This window comes from Globicephala melas, chromosome 11 (assembly GCF_963455315.2).
Source record: "Globicephala melas chromosome 11, mGloMel1.2, whole genome shotgun sequence".
Classification (NCBI taxonomy): Eukaryota; Metazoa; Chordata; class Mammalia; order Artiodactyla; family Delphinidae; genus Globicephala; species Globicephala melas.
The window spans coordinates 12,268,084-12,285,705 of record NC_083324.2 but is presented as its reverse complement, the minus strand read 5'-3'; the positions used below and the strand labels follow the sequence as shown (position 1 = coordinate 12,285,705).

At 39.0% G+C, this 17,622-nt stretch overlaps 1 protein-coding gene across 2 annotated transcripts in view; it reads left to right on the top strand.

The window, feature by feature from the left end:
• LRRN1 (leucine rich repeat neuronal 1) overlaps window positions 1–17,622 on the top strand; it is a 42,911-nt gene that overhangs the window by 15,574 nt on the left and 9,715 nt on the right. Inside the window, exon 2 of one of the 2 annotated variants that reach the window (XM_060308170.1) lies at window positions 16,337–16,412. The exons of the other annotated variant lie outside the window; for it this stretch is intronic. The gene's annotated coding sequence lies outside the window, so the exon portion shown is untranslated. The remainder of the gene's footprint in view (window positions 1–16,336; window positions 16,413–17,622) is intronic. 2 annotated transcript variants of the gene reach the window in all.

Here is a 17,622-nt window from a genome sequence, read left to right as displayed (position 1 = left end):
CAAAGCCTAAACTGTGTAATTAAGAATCATCCCACTAATGTGCTCTGGTGGATTTATGGCATCCAGGTCATCCATGAGCTGAAGTACTTTGAGTATTGGACCATTAGTTTTGAATGCATACTAACATAGGTGAACACATTGGCATCAAAGAGAATCTATAATAAGAAACTATTTCAAATTCAGGGAGGTAGCTTTCACCTGATTTTAATTTACTAAACCAATTTAAAAACCAGATTACTAAAATCCTAATTAACTGGAATTCTTTTCCTCTAGAGTCTACTTTTAGGAGAAAATGGGAAATTGGAAGAAAATAAGTTAATAACCAAGGCTTTAGATTTTTAAAAAATTTCCAATATGAGTTCATTATCAAGGCCTTGAAGAAAAAATGTCTTTTAAAAAAACAAAAATTTAACTACCATTATCAAAGGCAAGAAAGTGGGTATTAGAGATTGAAGCTAAAAGCTTTCTAGGAAACCTTTAAATTTGCAAATTCCCTGAGCCTAATCTTCTGATTAACCAAGGTTTTACTTTACAAGTTAGTTTTATTCTGTGTACCTGGGAGAACAGCTGCAGTGTATTCGTGCTACTTACTGGAGGTCCCATAACATCACTGAGGCGGGGCTTCCCTGGTGGCGCAGTGGTTAAGAATCTGCCTGCCAATTTAGGGGACACGGGTTTGAGCCCTGGTCTGGGAAGATCCCACATGCCGCGGAGCAACTAAGCCCGTGCACCACAACTACTGAGCCCACGTGCCACAACTACTGAAGCCCGCATGCCTAGAGCCCGTGCTCTGCAACAAGAGAAGCCACCGCAGTGAGAAGCCCGCGCACCGCAACAGAGTAGCCCCCGCTCGCAGCAACTAGAGAAAGCCCGCGCACGGCAACGAAGACAGCCATAAATAAATAAGTAAATAAATTTATTTTTTAAAAAAAAGATCACTGAGGCAAGTGGGTTCACAGAAAGGGTTCTCACTCAGACTGTAACATACTTGGGTTGAATATCAGCTCTTTTACCAATTAGCTGTGGGAATTCTGGTAAGTCACTTGATCACTGAGCCCTAAGGTCATTTATAAAATGAAAATAATCACATCTGCCACCATCTCGTGCTGTGAGAATATAGGCAAAGCACTTCCCACGGTGCTGTTCCTCTTGCTCTATATCCTGCTCCGCACCCCTGGCCTTTGGCTATCTTAGCACTCTTCCTTACAGAGCCACTGCAGCCCCCAAGCCTTCAAAGGGAAGGTTTGAACAGGCAGGCACACTTTTTGCTATATTTATCCTCTCCCAATGATGAAGAAAATCAGGTTCTTTGAGTCCTTATTAGAACAAAGTCATATAAAAATAGTTTAGAAAAAGAACTGAAACCAAGTTTATTTTAAGAGTTCAGGGACAGATGGCTTTATTTTGCTTCTTTAAAAAAGATGGCATTCTGTAGAAATACAATGTGCTTAAGGTCTATCAAACTGAAGGGCAAATACTGTCACTCCCTGAAACACTGCAGTCTTTAACCTTGAGTAGCAGGAACTTTTTACACTAAAGATATGTATACTTCTATATGTCGGTCTCCAAATTTTAAAGGAGCATTTCAATGTGGAAGGGATATGTTCTTGACATTTTCTCAGTCTGAGGTTTAAACAGCACTTAGTCTCCTATTTGGCAAATTCTAAGCAGTCAGATTCTTTAGAGAAATATCGCTAGATGAGATCTAAAAGTATAGGCTCCCCTCTGAAGGACATTGGATGCTTTCATTTTTTCAATAAAAATTTTGTGAAAATGTCAGTTAGGTAATAAAGATTACTACTGGATATAAAAAAATATAACAAAAGATAGTACAGAACTCTCTTTGAGCAAAGAAAAACGCAATAAATATTCTGAAATGGATGTAAAAATGTTTGCCATTTTTTAGATGAGAAGTTATTTTCTATTACTATTACAAACTAAACTCTCGTTCAGTCTGGGAGCAAAAGAAAATCTCATACAATCTAATGGAGTTGCTTGACTTAGTTGGCATACAAAAATCTACAGCGTTTGTATTAGCAGCCTACATATTGGCACTTTCCGTACCAACCATGATGAGTCTATTTTTTCCACTGGTCTATCTGTAGTTTTGAATGTAAAATCAAGAGGCATTGTAGCAACTGGCTCCTTATGGAACATTTATTAACATGGCATGGTGAAATCCATGTGTGCAGTGAAAATACTAAGCAATATACTGTGAAGTTCTTAAAAAGAAGTAGTGAAACTCAGCCTTCTAGGCATGTTAAGGCTGCCCAACTAAAGATCTCGCATTTATTTAACATTTAATCATGTCGGTAATTACAGAGCAATTATTTTATATAGACATATTATGGGAGGAGAGTTAAAATAATTTGTAAAAAGACTAAAATTAATTAATTTCATGGTAGTTTTTATATCACTGTGCTTGCTGGTACTAAAAAGGAGCAATAAAAATAGCCCAGTTGTTGGTTCATGTTTTGTTCTGTTTAGCCTTCTGTCGGTTTCTCAATTCAATAATGTTAAATTGCTACCTTATGATTCCAGTTATGCAAAAATAGCTCATTTCTTACGAAGAAAGAAAGAAAAAAAATTTCTTGATCCTGCAAGTAATGTAAACAGAAAGAAAAATTTTTTTCCTGGTCCAGCTTCCTTTGCCTGTCTTAGAATCTGAGGTTTAAAAGGGATTTGAAAGACTGTAGGTTCAAGAAGTCTGCAAACTGTAACTGGCACATGACTTTCAAAACAGTGGAGGAAAAATGATTTTGGCATGGAGCTGAAATAGCTCATGAGTAAGTATTAGTCTTGCTTGCTAAGTCCTAGAGAAGAAGCTCTAAAGACTGTCAAGTTTACCACGACATTTAAAATTAAGAATGGGTATCTCCCTATCCACAGGATGTATAGGCAATGGTAGAAAACAACCTCTTTTCATAATCAGTGTATGTGTTGTAGGTATGCAGTGGGGAGAAAGGTGGTGAGCAGAGTGAGCACCTTAAATATTAAATAAAATGAGCATTCATGTAAAAATAATTAGGAAAGTAGTTAATACACATATAGCACTGTATTATTTTCAGGACTGCCATAATAAAGTACCAAAAACTGGGTGACGTAAACAACAGAAATTTATTGTTTCACAGTTTGGGTGGCTAGAAGTCTGAAATCAAGGTATCAGGATATCAGCAGGGTCATGCTTCCTCTGAAACCTGCAGAGGGTCCCTTCCTTGCCCCTTCCTAGCATCTGGGGGTTTGCTGGCAAACTGGTGTTCCTTGTGTACTGGTGTAGCTGTATAACTCCAGTCTCTGCCTTCATTGACACAGGGCATTCTCCCTGTGTGTCCCTGTATTCACATCATCTTCCCTTTTATAAGGACACCAGTTATATTGGATTAGGGGCCCACCCTGCGCCAGTATGACCCCATCTTAACTAATTACATCTGCAACAACCCTATTTCCAAAAAAGGTCACTTTCTGAGGTCCCAGGGGTTAGGACTTCAACATATCTTTTTGAGGGAGTACAATTTATTTGAGCCTTTTAAACGACCCCATGAAGAAAGGATGCTCACACTGCTCTCAAAGGAGGACCTGGAGTCTAGAAAAGTGACTCTCATGCATGCAGAGCTGGAGTCTGTTGGCTCCAAATCCTGAGTTTACTCTCATCTTCTCAAGAGCTGCCTTATCAGTTGGCATGTTTTCCCATCCCCTTTCTTCTATCAGGAAATATAGAGATCATTTCCTGAGTTCTCAAAAACGATTTCCATCTTTCCTACCGTAATATGAATTTGCCTTGCTGGTTTTTAGCATTACTTTTATCTCATGTCTTCTACTATTATCTTGCCCAAGGTTATGATCCCAAAATGACAAATGTTTTTGATGGGAGCCAACTAAAATGCTTAAAACAAAACAGGGGCATTAGCACCTAAAGGCCTATTCATTCCACAACGGATTCTGAGTGCCCCCTAAACACTCAGCACTCTACCAGGCACTGTGTAGCAAACACCATCAAAAATTCATAATTTCTAAAAAGTTTCCTACACTCAGCCTTGTCTTTAGGAAATAGACAAAGAATCATGGCAGGGACAGACATTTTTTGTTTAGGTTAGTTTTTATGCAGGATGGTTTCTGACAACTATTTTCAAAGAACGTAAGGAGAACAATGGTGCACTCTGATACTTGGCTTGAAGGCAAGAGTCCAGACTTGTTTGCCTTATCCTGAGATCTGGACAAAAGAATTCTTTCTTTATGACTTTCCTTCTGGAGTCAAATTATGAATCTTTTAAAGAGTGCATTGGCTTTCCTATGTTTGCCTTTTGCACACCATCATCCATACACCTGTTTCAGGTGGACTTTGTTCTCTGGGGTGGCAGGCCCCATGAGTGGAAGACTCTTGAAAATGTGTTTTGTGACATATCTTGGTTGTTTCAGCCAACATTTATATACCACTCATAGGCCAGGCACTGTGGCACAGTGCCTACCAAGAGGAATAAAACACAACCTTGGACCTCAGTTATATATTAGCTTAGAGTTTGGGTCACCTCTAAAAACATCTGGTTGAGTAGATGTAGGAAGGAAACAGAGTGGCTTAGAGCAAAGCCAAGTCAAGCGACATCTTTGCCTTTATCAGGCCCAGGCCAACGTGGCTGCCAGACCCTCTGAGCCTGTGCGTGGTGATAGGGCAGAGCCCAGCTAGGATAGCCTGAGGCTGGAGTATTAAACTTGGTCTGCTTTAGAGCCCCATGTGGAGCTTTATACACCCAAACCCTATCCCAGACCAACCTCATCAAAATCTCCATAAGGAATGAGAGTCTGCATTCTTAAAAAGATCCCTGGGTAATAAACAGCTAAGTTTGTAGATCTAGGGCTCTGCTGCCCAATATGGTAGCTGCTGGCCACATCTGGCTGTTTACATGTAGTTGAAATAAAAATTTTAAATTCCATTTCTCATTCATACCGGCTACATTTGCAGTACTCAGTAGCTTACTCAATCCCCTGTTGGGAAGCGCCAGTACAGAACACTTCTGTCATCAGAGGGTTGGACTGGAGAGCGCTGATGGAGCTGTCACATGCTGGCAACTCCGATCTCTCCTTCCCAAGGATCCACATATCTACTCACTCCTTCCTTTTGACATGTATCTTATTTTACAGAGTCACTTGTGTATTTGTTTTCTCTCTCCACAGGATTATAAATTCTTTAAGGGCAGGGTCTGGTCTTTCTGGCTCTGTGACACAGTAAACACCCAATGAGTATTTGTTTGATTTTATGAATCTAATTAAAGTAGGCATCAGTTTATTAGATCTCTTTTACATTTAGTCTGAATCCTGATTTCATCAGAGTCTGGAAAAAAAATCAGAGAGCAGGATTTTCATAAATCACAAGCATGAGGATGGATGGGGAGCAGATATGTGCTAAACTGGAAGCTTTTTCTTCTTCTTCTTTATTTTAAATAAAAGTGTGACATTTAAAAGCACAGGGTTTATATCAGCCCAAATGTAGAAGAGACCCAGTAGGACTGAACATTTGCAAGCTTAATATCATTGTCATATTTGGGCACCTGGAAAGCACATTTTAATTGATTCAATTATTTTATTTATTTATTGAGTGCCCACTATGTAGATGCCAGGGCAGTGTCATTGTGAACAAGACGGAAACAGGGTCTCTACCGCATGAAACTCAATTTAGTCCTGGCAGATTAAAATCTTGGCAAGGACTCCCCCTGCCCAGACAGACTGGGATAGAAGAGGAGCATCATTTGGCCTCTGGCCTCAGGTGCCTGGATTCACAGACTCTCCACCACTCTACTGGCTCCAAGATCTTGGCCAGCTTATTTCATTTTTCTGAGTCTCCATTTCATCATCCATAAAAATAGAAAAATTAATGTTTCCTACCTCATAGGGTTGTGAGCATTAAATGCAATAATTTATGTAAAGTGCTTAGTGCAGTGCCTGTGGCACTGTAAGAGCTAACTGCTGTTAGCAAGTACTGACTGCTATTATTATGACTACTACTCAGCCAAAACGACTCCACAACAAACATTAGATGTAAAAATGGGAAGTGTCTACAAGGCTAGAAAATACCTCATTATTTGGAAGAGATGCTTCCTATCTTTCTTGGGCTAACAATTTAACTCCCTTTGCTTTTTGTTTACATCTTTGCAGCCAGAGTATTTAAGAACGATACATAAATGTGTTGGTAAATGCCCATCCCTTGCTTTATTTTTTGTTTCTTTGTTTGGCGAAGGATTTAACTCATTTGGAAATGGAAATGCTTGGGTTGTCATTCAACCTCTCTAAAGGTAGAGAGGTGTATGCACCCTTTTAGCATAGTGCTTGCAAAGGAGAATTCCTTAAAGGGTTTTACCATTAAACTGCAAAATTGAAACTCTAAGTAACCAGCATGTAAAGATTTAATTAGCATTGTCTCATTAAAATAAATGCGTGACATAGTCTTAATTCCAAAAATGACATTGCCTTTGAAAATGCATTTTGGAAATGAGCTGGGGAAAAGGGAGAATTGAACTTTGAAGGTGGTAATGTGATAATTGGGGAGTTTGCAGGTTGAGCCTTTTCTGAGTCCTGCCCATTCTTTGGTCTGAGGGAGGACACCTGCTTATATACCTGTATTTCATGTTAAAATAAAACAAAATAAAAATCGTGGTACTGGGCTTCCCTGGTGGTGTAGTCGTTAAGAATCCGCCTGCCAATGCAGGGGACATGGGTTCGAGCCCTGGTCCAGGAAGATCCGACATGCCACAGAACAACTAAGCCCGTGCTCCACAACTCCTGAGCCTGCGCTCTAGAGCCTGCAAGCCATAACTACTGAGCCCACATGCCACAACTACTGAAGCCCATGCACCTAGAGCCTATGCTCCGCAACAAGAGAAGCCACCGCAATGAGAAGCCCGTGCACCGCAGTGAAGAGTAGCCCCCACCTGCCACAACCAGAGAAAAGCCTGCACACAGCAACAAAGACCCAACACAGCCAAAAATAAATTAATAAATAAATAAAATTTAAAAAGTAAATTAATTTTTAAAAAAATCGTGGTACCTACCAGATTCTTCTGTAAAGATTCATTGCAACCAAACTGCAGAACTACTCTTGTGCCTGTGTTCTAAAATCTTTCTAATATTCTAGAAATCTATTCTGTCCTTAACTGAGGGATAGAAGATGTCTCAGTGGTACACAAGATTTTTGGCATAGAGATGATCCATCCCTAGATCTTCACTCTGATCTCTTGAGCTCCAGTCATTTGGGAGGAATCTGTATTGCCTTTAAGAGCTATAAATGCTCCCAGCCAGCCAATCTATACTTTTGATACTTCATGGACAGTCCCACTCCTCTGATTCAAAAGCAAGGGTTCTTTGGGGTGATCATGTGACATGTGGGAGGTGGTGTTTAGGGCATGGGCTTTGGAGCCAGGCTGTCTTAGTTTAAGTCCTTCTCCATCACTTTCTAGCTGTATGTCTTGAGCAGGTTACTTAATATCTCTATGCCTTGGTTTCTTCAGTGTGAAAAGGGACAATCATAGTTCCTACCTCCCAAGGATGTTATGAGGGAAAAATAAAGCACTAAATAAGGGTTGGGCTTGAGAGCGAGAGTGAGTGAGGGGGGGGGGGGAGAGGGAGAGGAAGAGGGAGAGAGAGAGAGAAGCAAAAGAAGAAAAGAAGAAAGAAAAGAAAAGCTGTTCCAGATAATTTTCAGGAAATGTATTAATTTCCTTGTTGGAAGAGTAGATATTAAGTCGGTTTTCAGCACCTGACTCTAATTTTCTAAGTTGAGAACTCCAAAGGAAATGTATGATTATTGAGATTCTACTATGTACCAGGCACTGCTCAAGACATGCTGTCTCATTTAATCTTCACAACACCCATGTGAGGCAGATAAATGTTGATCCCCTTCCAACAGGTGAGGAAACCAAGGCCCAGAGAGTTAGACTAATCTGTCCAAGGTGACGTACATAGTTCCAGGATATGGCCCTAGCTCTGTCTGCCTCTTTAGACCATTTCTTTTTTTAAAAAATTGCTAAACACAGTTTCTCTTAAAAAGCCAGGATCAAGTGTTTTTCGCAGGTGTAAGAAGTGCTGCTTACACGGGTGCTATTAAGAGTTGAAACTCAGAAAAAGAGTCCTAAGACATCACCTAGACTTGCCCAACCCACCACTTACAGGCAGGAAAGATGGCCAGCATGATCTGAGTCGGAGGAAAAACCAGAGCTAAGGACTCGGGTCACCTAACTCTTCATCTAATACTCCAATCTCTGCACCACTCTGATTTTTGAACTACCTCCAAACCAGATAAGATTCAGAACTAGACAGTATTAGGGCATGAGCCTTATATCCTTGACTCAGTCTCATTTGAGATCTTGGACAAGCGACTTCACCTCTCTTTGAAAAATAGGGACGATCACACTTTATACCATATACATGTAAGTCACTCACTATAGTGGTTAGTACATAGTAAGTCTTCTATTAAAGTAAGTCTATTAATAAAGTTAGCTAATTCATATTATTATTATTCATGAGGCGTCTCCTGTCTTTAATGCTCACTTTCCAACTCCTACTCATGTTTGAAATCCACTTTACACTTCTCACATTTGAATATCTATGCCCTTATAGAGTTTGCAACACACAATCCATCAAATTAAAGGAAGTTCAATTTATGCATTTTACAAATTAAAGTTATAGAACAAATCAACCATTATAATCAATTCACTGCCATGTTTTAAAAAATTAATGAACATTGTTTAGATGACCTGACTTAACTTTTTGTAATAAGTTGGCCATCAGCATGATTGATTGAGCTGTCCACCCTATCTCTGATCTACCTAAGCAAAGGTCAAGACAGAGGTTACTAAACAAGCCACAGCACTCTTCCTAAATTGAATGTTTTCCTATGCGTCTAATAAATGGTAACCGATTAATGGAGTGCTAGAGGCCAACATCCTTCAGAGAGTTTTGGACCCTGCCCATTTAGACCCTGCCAGAATATGAATTTCAACTAATCCCAGACCAAGTGAAGCAGTGTAGGGTTCTGTAAAGGACCCTGTTTTTGGAGAGTAGGAATGCAGTCCAGCTTGGCCTCCAAATATGTGATCTCACCTCTCTGAGGTGTCCTCTGTGAAATGAGAGGTTTTTTTAGATGTGCCAGGTGATCTCTAAGGCCTTATCCAATTTTCACAGTTTGTGTTCCTCATTTCAAAGGGAGGCTAGCCTGCTAGCCTTTGATCAGTTGAAGCCAAATCAGAATCTGAAGTTGATGTTCTTCCCCAGGGCTCTTCCACAAGCACCTTCCTGATCATGCCAAGCCAGCTACTTGGATTTGGATTCACGCCAGGTGGCTCTGGGCTTTTGGCTCTCGTGTTTCTTTTGCCTTTTTAAAATTTTCTTTTGTACTTCTTCAGTTCATGCAGTCCTAGCCTGCCCTGTTTACCATTCCTGGCCAACCCTCCTGCAATGGCTAATGTGCTGCCATGCCCAGCTCCTCTCAGGAGCCTGATGAATTGTGGCTCCAGCTTATACCCTCAGCTTGGAGGCCAGCTGCGCCTTTGAGCTTTTCCCAGAGGTGTTGGCTGATGCTGCACCTGCGGTGTGATGGATTTGCCCCAGCCCAAAAGAGGAAGGAAAATGAGGGGGAATCAAAGGATCACTTGTGTCCATCCTCTGCTTTACACACTAGTGCATTTGTACCGCCTAAGTGTGCCAGAGAATTTTTGAGTCTTTGTTAATTAAGAATAACAAATACAAGAAGAAAATGAAATTAGGGAAAGGACAACCAAATTTTTCTCTGGGAACCAGAAAAACCAACACAGAATTTTAAAATGGTCAGAGCAGGAAATGCTGAATCGGGGATCAAGACATTTGTGTTTTATTTTGTTCCTCTGCCAATCAACTGGGTCATCCTGGATCACCTAGGGTATCTCTAAGGTTCTGCCTGCCTTTAAAAGTAGGTCTTCCAAAAGAAAAGGAGTGTAAGATGAATTTTTGTAAATGTAATGGTTTTTTAAAAAGCACTAAACAGGTTTTCTTCAGAGCAAAGAGTCACACCGTAATATACTGTTTCTAATTATAGGTTTTCACATATGGAGTATTTGCCAATAATATTTGAAAATTGATATCTAATTATCAGATCCTCCCATTAGCTCAGCATTATTGGTGATAATGGTTATTTATGGTGATATTTAAATAATTCAGATGTGTCAGACTGGCCACATGCCATAAAAAGCCTCAAAAAGTAGAATTTTTTTTTTTAGCGTGTACAGTTATAAACATCCATGGATGCCTCTTGGAGTGCATGCACTCTCCAGCTTTTTACACGACCACTACTTCCTTCTGTGTTCTACTCAGCTGACTTGACCTACCTGGCTCCTGAAGGCACTGCAGTTCGAGATCAAACACCATGCCTCTACAACAATTTAAGAACCAAAAAAGGGAAACAAAGGAAAGAAAGGGGGAAAAGAAGAGAAGGAGGTAAGAAGAAGAAGGGAAGGCAGGAGGAAGGATTACCTCTCTGAATGGTTCGAAGTATAGTTTTCATGATATGGGAGAATGGGCTAAGATGACTTCCCGAGGTTCATGTTGGTCTAGGAAGCTGTGACTGTCCCTCCTCTCAACCCACTTACTGTAAGACAAATAAAATAGGACACAAAGTCACTGGACTTGCTCACAGTCACCTAGAAAGTTTGTGGTGAAGCCAAAAGTAAGAATCCTTTCCCTGGCGTCCTCATCCTGTTGCTCGGCCCACTCACACACTGCTGCACTGTTTGCTGATGAATAATGTGGGCTCTCAGGAACAGTTCCTTATGCAAAAGAGCCTCAGCAAGCTCCGTTATGTCCTTGCGAGGGGATGCACTTCACTGTTTTCTTCATGCATTATGGAGATGACTATAGCTTCTCCTCCCATACGCACCCTCCATCTGTGATCACTAACACACACTACAGGGTGCTTCACTTTGGATAATGTGTGAACAAGGAACTTAATTTTGGAAAATGGAGAAAAAAATCTAAAAGAAAGGGTCAGGGGCCAAACAAAAGTCCAAGAAACTAGTGTCTTTAAAAATAGTCCATGCAGGCTTCCCTGGTGGCGCAGTGGTTGAGAGTCCGCCTGCCGATGCAGGGGACACGGGTTCGTGCCCTGGTCCGGGAAGATCCCACATGCCGCAGAGCGGCTGGGCCCGTGAGCCATGGCCGCTGAGCCTGCGCGTCCGGAGCCTGTGCTCCGCAACGGGAGAGGCCACAACAGTGAGAGGCCCGCGTACCGCAAAAAAAAAAAAAAAAAAAAAAAAAGTCCATGCAGATTCAGCATTCAGAATGCATTTGCAAGACCTTCTTTCCTGCTCAAGGGAAATAAAATATACCCTCCATAAAGAAATCTCTGTAATCTCTCTCTCTCTCTCTGGCTCTACCTACACTAGTCATCTACACTGTTAGAAGGTCTCCACCTACACTAGTCATCTACATTGTTAGGTCTCTGGCCAGGCCCTTTTCAGGACTTGCAGTTGCTAATACCACAAAGGGCACCCTCTACTGATTTCCACTACCCTGTCATCCTCAGTGCCCATAAAGAGACTCAGATTCAATATGAGACATCAAAACTGTAAACAATAATAGCTAACATCTGTTGAGTACTTGCTATGTGCCAGGCCCTCGACCAAAAGCTCTGTGTTTAACATCTCATTCTACTTCTCTTAACCACCCTTGGCAAAGAAGGTTTCATCATATCCATTTTCTAAAACAAGGGAAATAGAAAGCTTCAATAACTTGCCCAAGTTCACAGAGCTGAATTTGAAACCAGGTATGTCTCTCCAGAAGGCACACTCTTAACTCTATGCTAAATTCCTGTTTCAAAAAGCTTAACAACCTTGTGAGTCTAACAATCAGCCACTTGTACCTGCAGTAGAAGTCAAGGTGGCCTTCAGACCCGGGGGGATTCCCTTTGGGGGGTCAATCCATCAAGGGAAGTCTGGCTGTACCTTAGCCCCCCATGCAAGCCCCCACCCACATCAGGAGGGTGGCTACAGGGAGAATTTGTATTGAGACAATCATTGTTTATAACCAGAGGAAAGCTTACTGGAACAAAAATCCCATTTCTCCATTATTCAAGCCATTCCCAAAAGAAGACATGCAAATGTGAATGTGGCATTAGCCCTGGATTTTTGGGGACTGACAGAGCTAAAAGACTGATTTTTCTGAACATTATGTACATGGTGTACATATGTACATATGTACATGAATTTGGCCACCAAAGAAACTTTGCATAAAAGCACATGTCCTATGAAGGCATTTTCTTCATATTTTAGGAGATCAAACTTTTAGTTCCTCATTGCTGTGACTAATAATGTCTCTGAGATGATGCTAGTTTCCATGTGGGGAGTTTGTGTTTCATAATATGCTTGCCTGCATCAGGTTTTAATTTAGCCCAAGTGTAATATTTGGTCTCTGAATTTCTAACACTATTAATTCCAATAATACTGATTGAAAATATAATGGAAATGGTAAACAATAATAGTTTAGAAATAATTAGAAAAAATTATTTTTTTAAATTAAAAAAGATATAAATTTTAAAAAAGTACCTGTTATGCCCAAGAGTCTTAAAGAGATTTGCCTATTCCTTACCTCCCAAAAGCCCTGCAGGGTGAGAATGAAATTTAACGGCAAACTTGATGAGGTTCCAGAGATTCAGACAAGGATTTGAGGACTCAGTCTGTGCTGGACTCTTCCCCAGATTCTGGGCTGAATACTTTCACATAGAGTATTTTATTTAGTGTTCATAGTTTTCATATATGAAGTATGTATAATTAGCCTTAATTTAAGCCATAGAAACTGAGACACAATTAATGTATGTAGCTCATACAAGGTAACACTTCTAGTGAGTAAGTGAAGAAGTTGGACCCTGAGTCCAGATCGCTTGATTCCCCCAGGACAGAGTTCTTTCTGTAAGTTGAGCGCTATTTGGATTTAGTATACCTAGAATTCACATAACCGTCATGTTACTGTGATTGCTTATTTCTTTCGCTCAACTCCCTAAGAACTTAATGAATGAGGATCCTAGCCCAAATTCCTATCAACTATTGTGATTTTGTTAAACTAACATCCCATCTGACATGATTCTATGGGAGAAATGGGGGTCAGTGCCAACTTCACGGATGGTGATGACCATGCAGTCCATTTCCTATGGAATTTTATATTCAGAGCAGAGTGTTCCAAACATATATTGTTAGAAAAAGAAGCATCAAATTCAATTATATAGTTGTTTGTGGGCCTCTTTGAAAGGCATCCCTTGCCAATTCTGGGCCTTTAAAGCCACGGTTTGTTATTTAAGGGATTGTTCCTTTAAACTGCCAGAATTGTTTGTGGAAGACATTTTCTTCTCACATTTGACCAACTTAGTTCAGTCAGCCCTAGAACAAAGCAATTTTACTTTTAAAAAGATCTGTGCCAGCCATTTTTTATTTGTTGCAGAATTTAAGATCTTAATTTGTATGTGGGTGATAAAAGTTGGCCTGTATTATAATTAATTTACTTCATTATAATGAAAAGCCCTAACATTAAATCTACCATCTTCCATTTTTAAGTGTATAGTTAAGTAGTGTTGAAATATATTCACATTGTTGTACAACAGATCTCTCAAACTTTTTCGTCTTGCAAAACTGATACTCTACCCATTAAAATCTAATCCTCTCTTTTCTCTCCCTACAATCCTTAGCAACCACCTCTCTACTTTCTCTTTCTATGATTTTGACTATTTAAAATAATTCATATGAGTGGAATCATACAGTATTTTGTCTTTTTGTGACCGGCTTATTTCATCTAGTGTAATGTCCTCAGGGTTCATCCATATTGTAGATATGACAGGGTTTCCTTCTTTTTTAAAGCTGCATAATATCCCACTTTATATATATGCCATCAGTGGACATCTGGGTTGCTTCCACCTCTTGCCATTGTGAATGATACTGCAGTTTACATTGGTATGCACATATTCCTTTGAGATCCTGCTTTGAATTCTTTTGAATACATACCCAGAAGTGGGATTGTTGGATCATATGGTAATTCTGTTTCTAATTTTTTGAGGAACCCTCCATACAGTTTTCCATAATGGCTGCACCATTTTACATTCCAACCCGTAGTGCACAAGAGTTTTAATTTCTTCACATCCTCACCAAAAGTTTGTTATTTTCTGTTCTTTTGACAGTAGCTATCCTCTTGGGGCCCAACTTCATTCTTTTGCAGTGGATGTCTAACACCACTTGTTGAACAGACTATCCTTTCCTCATTGTGTAGTCTTGGCACACTTGTCAAAGATCATCTAATCATATACGGAAGAGTTTATTTCTGGGCTCTCTGTTCCATTGGTCTATATGTCTATCTCTGGTTATTATTACTTGTAGTATGTTTTCTTGGGTTTTTTTAAAGATTTTTTTGACGTGGACCATTTTTAAAGTCTTTATTGAATTTGTTATAATATTGTTTCTGTCCCATGTTTTGGTTTTTTGGCCATGAGGCACATCCCATGAGGGATCTTAGCTCCCCCACCAGGCATCAAACCCGTACCCACTGCATTGGAAGGTGAAGTCTCAACCACTGGGCCACCAGGGAAGTCCCACTTGTAGTATGTTTTGAAATCAGGAAGTGTGAGGCCTCCATCTGTGTTCTTTGTTTTCAAGACTGTTTTGGTTATTTAGGGTTCCTTGAGATTCTATATGCATCTTAAGATCTGTTTCTATTTCTGCAAATATTGCCATTGAGATTTTGATAGGGATTGAATTGAATCTGTAGATTATTTGGGGTAGATAGACATTTTAACAATATTAAGTCTTCTAATCCATGAACATGGAATGTCTTTCTATTTATTTGTATCTTCTTTTATTTCTTTTAGCAATGTTTTGTAGCTTTCAGTGTACAGGTCTTTCACCTCCTTGGTTGAATTTATTCCTAGGTGTTTTATCCTTCTTGATGCTATTGTAGGTGGGATTCTTTCCTTAATTTCATTTTTAGATGGTTCATTGTTAATGTACTGAAACACAATTGATTTTGTGTTCTGAAACTTTCCTTAAATTGTTCATTAGTTTTAACAGTTTGGAGGTTTTTTTGCATGGCATCTTTAGGGCTTTCTACATACAAGGTCATATCATCTGCAAACAGGGACAGTTTTACATCTTCCTTTCCAATTTGGATGTCTTTTATTTCTTTCCCTTATCTAACTGCTCTGGCTAGGAGTTCTAACATTAAGTTCAATAGGAGAGGCTAGAGTAGCAATCCTTGCATTGTTCCTGATTTTAGAGGAAAAACTTAACACTCTTTCACCACTGAGTCTGATTTTGACTGTGGGCTTTTCATATAGGGCTTTTATTATGTTGAGGCACTTTTCTTTTATTCTTAGTTTGTTGAGTGTTTTTATCATGAAAGGGTCCTGAATTTTGTCAAATGCTTTTTCTGCATCAACTGAGATGATCATGTGGGTTTTGTCATTCGTTCTGTTAATATGGTGTCTTACAATGGTTGATTTTCATATATTGAATCATCTTTACATTCGAGGTATGAATCCAACTTAGTCGTGGTGTATAATCATTTCAAAGTGTCATTGAATTCAGTTTGCTAGTATTTTGTTCAGGAATTTTGCACCAATATTCATCAGGTATTGGTCTGTAGTTTTCTTCTCTTGTTGCGATAATGGATTTACTTTTAAACACTGTTAGTGAATAGGTCCTGAGATATAACCTAAGTTTTAAACGTATAAAATGGTATAGGGGCTCTGAAGCTTTGTTCTATATATAATTTCATGTTCAAAAGTAAGTCTGGGAAAAAATGCTAAAGAGAATTTACAATGTTATACAAATAGAAACATCTTAAACACCTCCTTTTGTGTTAAGGAAGTTTCATTCTCTACTCCCAAAGGAGCCAAATGCAGGTTTGAGAAAGGAAAATGTCTTCCCTCTGTGTTTGATATGACAGCTGACATTCTGAGCTTGTGAGGTTTGTTTGTGTGTTTAAAGAGGTGTGTATGTGTGTCAAAGAGAATTTTGAATATTTCAATGTAATAACCTCAAGTCATATAACTTAAACTAAAATGGAGGCATCACTCATGACAATATTCAAAGTATAGCCCCATAAAAGGTATTTTTTCATGGTAACAAATTGCTTTGGGAGTCTCACATAACTTACTAATACATATTTTACTTCCTGCTGTTTTCTTCAATTCAGTCAAAACAGAAAAATTAGTTGAAATTCCATCTCAGTTACGTAAGGTAGATTTTATTCTCCTCGTTTTCTATTTTGAATTACAATTAAGGAATAACCTGTGGCAGAAATGTTCTTAACTGAACATTTATTGTGACTACTGTCCCTGTTTTAGGATTACTCTATATGGAAACAAAAGAGTGGAATAAACTTGTGGAGTTAATAATATTTGGAAAATGCTATTCTCTGAGGTATGTTTTTATTTTATGGAATTTCTTGATAAAAGTCAAAATCAGATAGTGTTAAATACTGAAAAGTTTTGCATGTCCATGATATATGGTAAACTATCCAGATCAGGGGAGAGGAGAATGTCAGTGTGTTTCTCCCCACAGAGAATAGCAAGGATCCAGCATTATGCAACACATGCACTTCCTTCTCCCACTTCTGATTTGCCAGATCTGGACTGGATGGTTTTCTAAACTCCATCTTGTTAGCTGGCAACTTGGTTTGTGTATTTTGTAAAACAAACCAAAAAATGTAGAATTTTTCATTCTTTCTACTAAACTATAACAAATACAGAACTTTAGGACTGGCTGTTTGTAGTATTATACTTCTTGGTCCATCACAAGGATAACTGTGTTTTGCAAAGTATGAAGGTAGTAATAGTAGCAAATATGAATTGAGAGCCTGCTGTGTGTTGAACACTAGGGCTTCAAATATGTTATATGCTCTATTTTATTGAATCCTTACAGTAATCTTATGAAGATAAAGAAAACACTAGTCACTTAAGTTCCTTCAGTACTGAAAGCTGAAGTGCATTATAACAAGACAAGTGTAAGGAAATATATATCTCTACTTTCCATATCTTAGCAAGTGACTAGAGTAGTCTTGGGAAAGCAAGACAGACACTGGATCCATAATGGCTTTTTACACCTGATTGGAATCCAGAAAACTAGCAGCATTAGCTACTATATGATGTTTACAAGCAGGTGAGCAGTACATATTTGACCTCAGAAGACCTTATCAAAGTCAACAGATGATAGCTAAATAAAATCAAATATCTCCAGCTTTCCTTCTTTTACTTATCCTCCAATAACCACTACATAGCTAAAATTAACTAGATGAGCGATATAAGAAGATGATAATAAATACAATTAACCTTCATGAGAATTTAATATCTGCCGGGCACTACACAAAGAGCTTTACATAGATTCCTTTAATTCTCTCAGTAGTCCGGTAAGAGAGATACTTTTATGACCAACCCTATTTGATGGTTGAAGGAGCTGAGGCTTTAAAAGGTTAAATAACATATTCATGGTGTATATCCATGACTATTAAGTGGCCATGACATTCCCATGAGATTGATGAAATCATGCATGTGAGATTATATATATATATACATGTATAAGTGTATTTGTATTTTTAATGAAGACCAGTAGTGTGGTGGAATAGAGTCCTTTT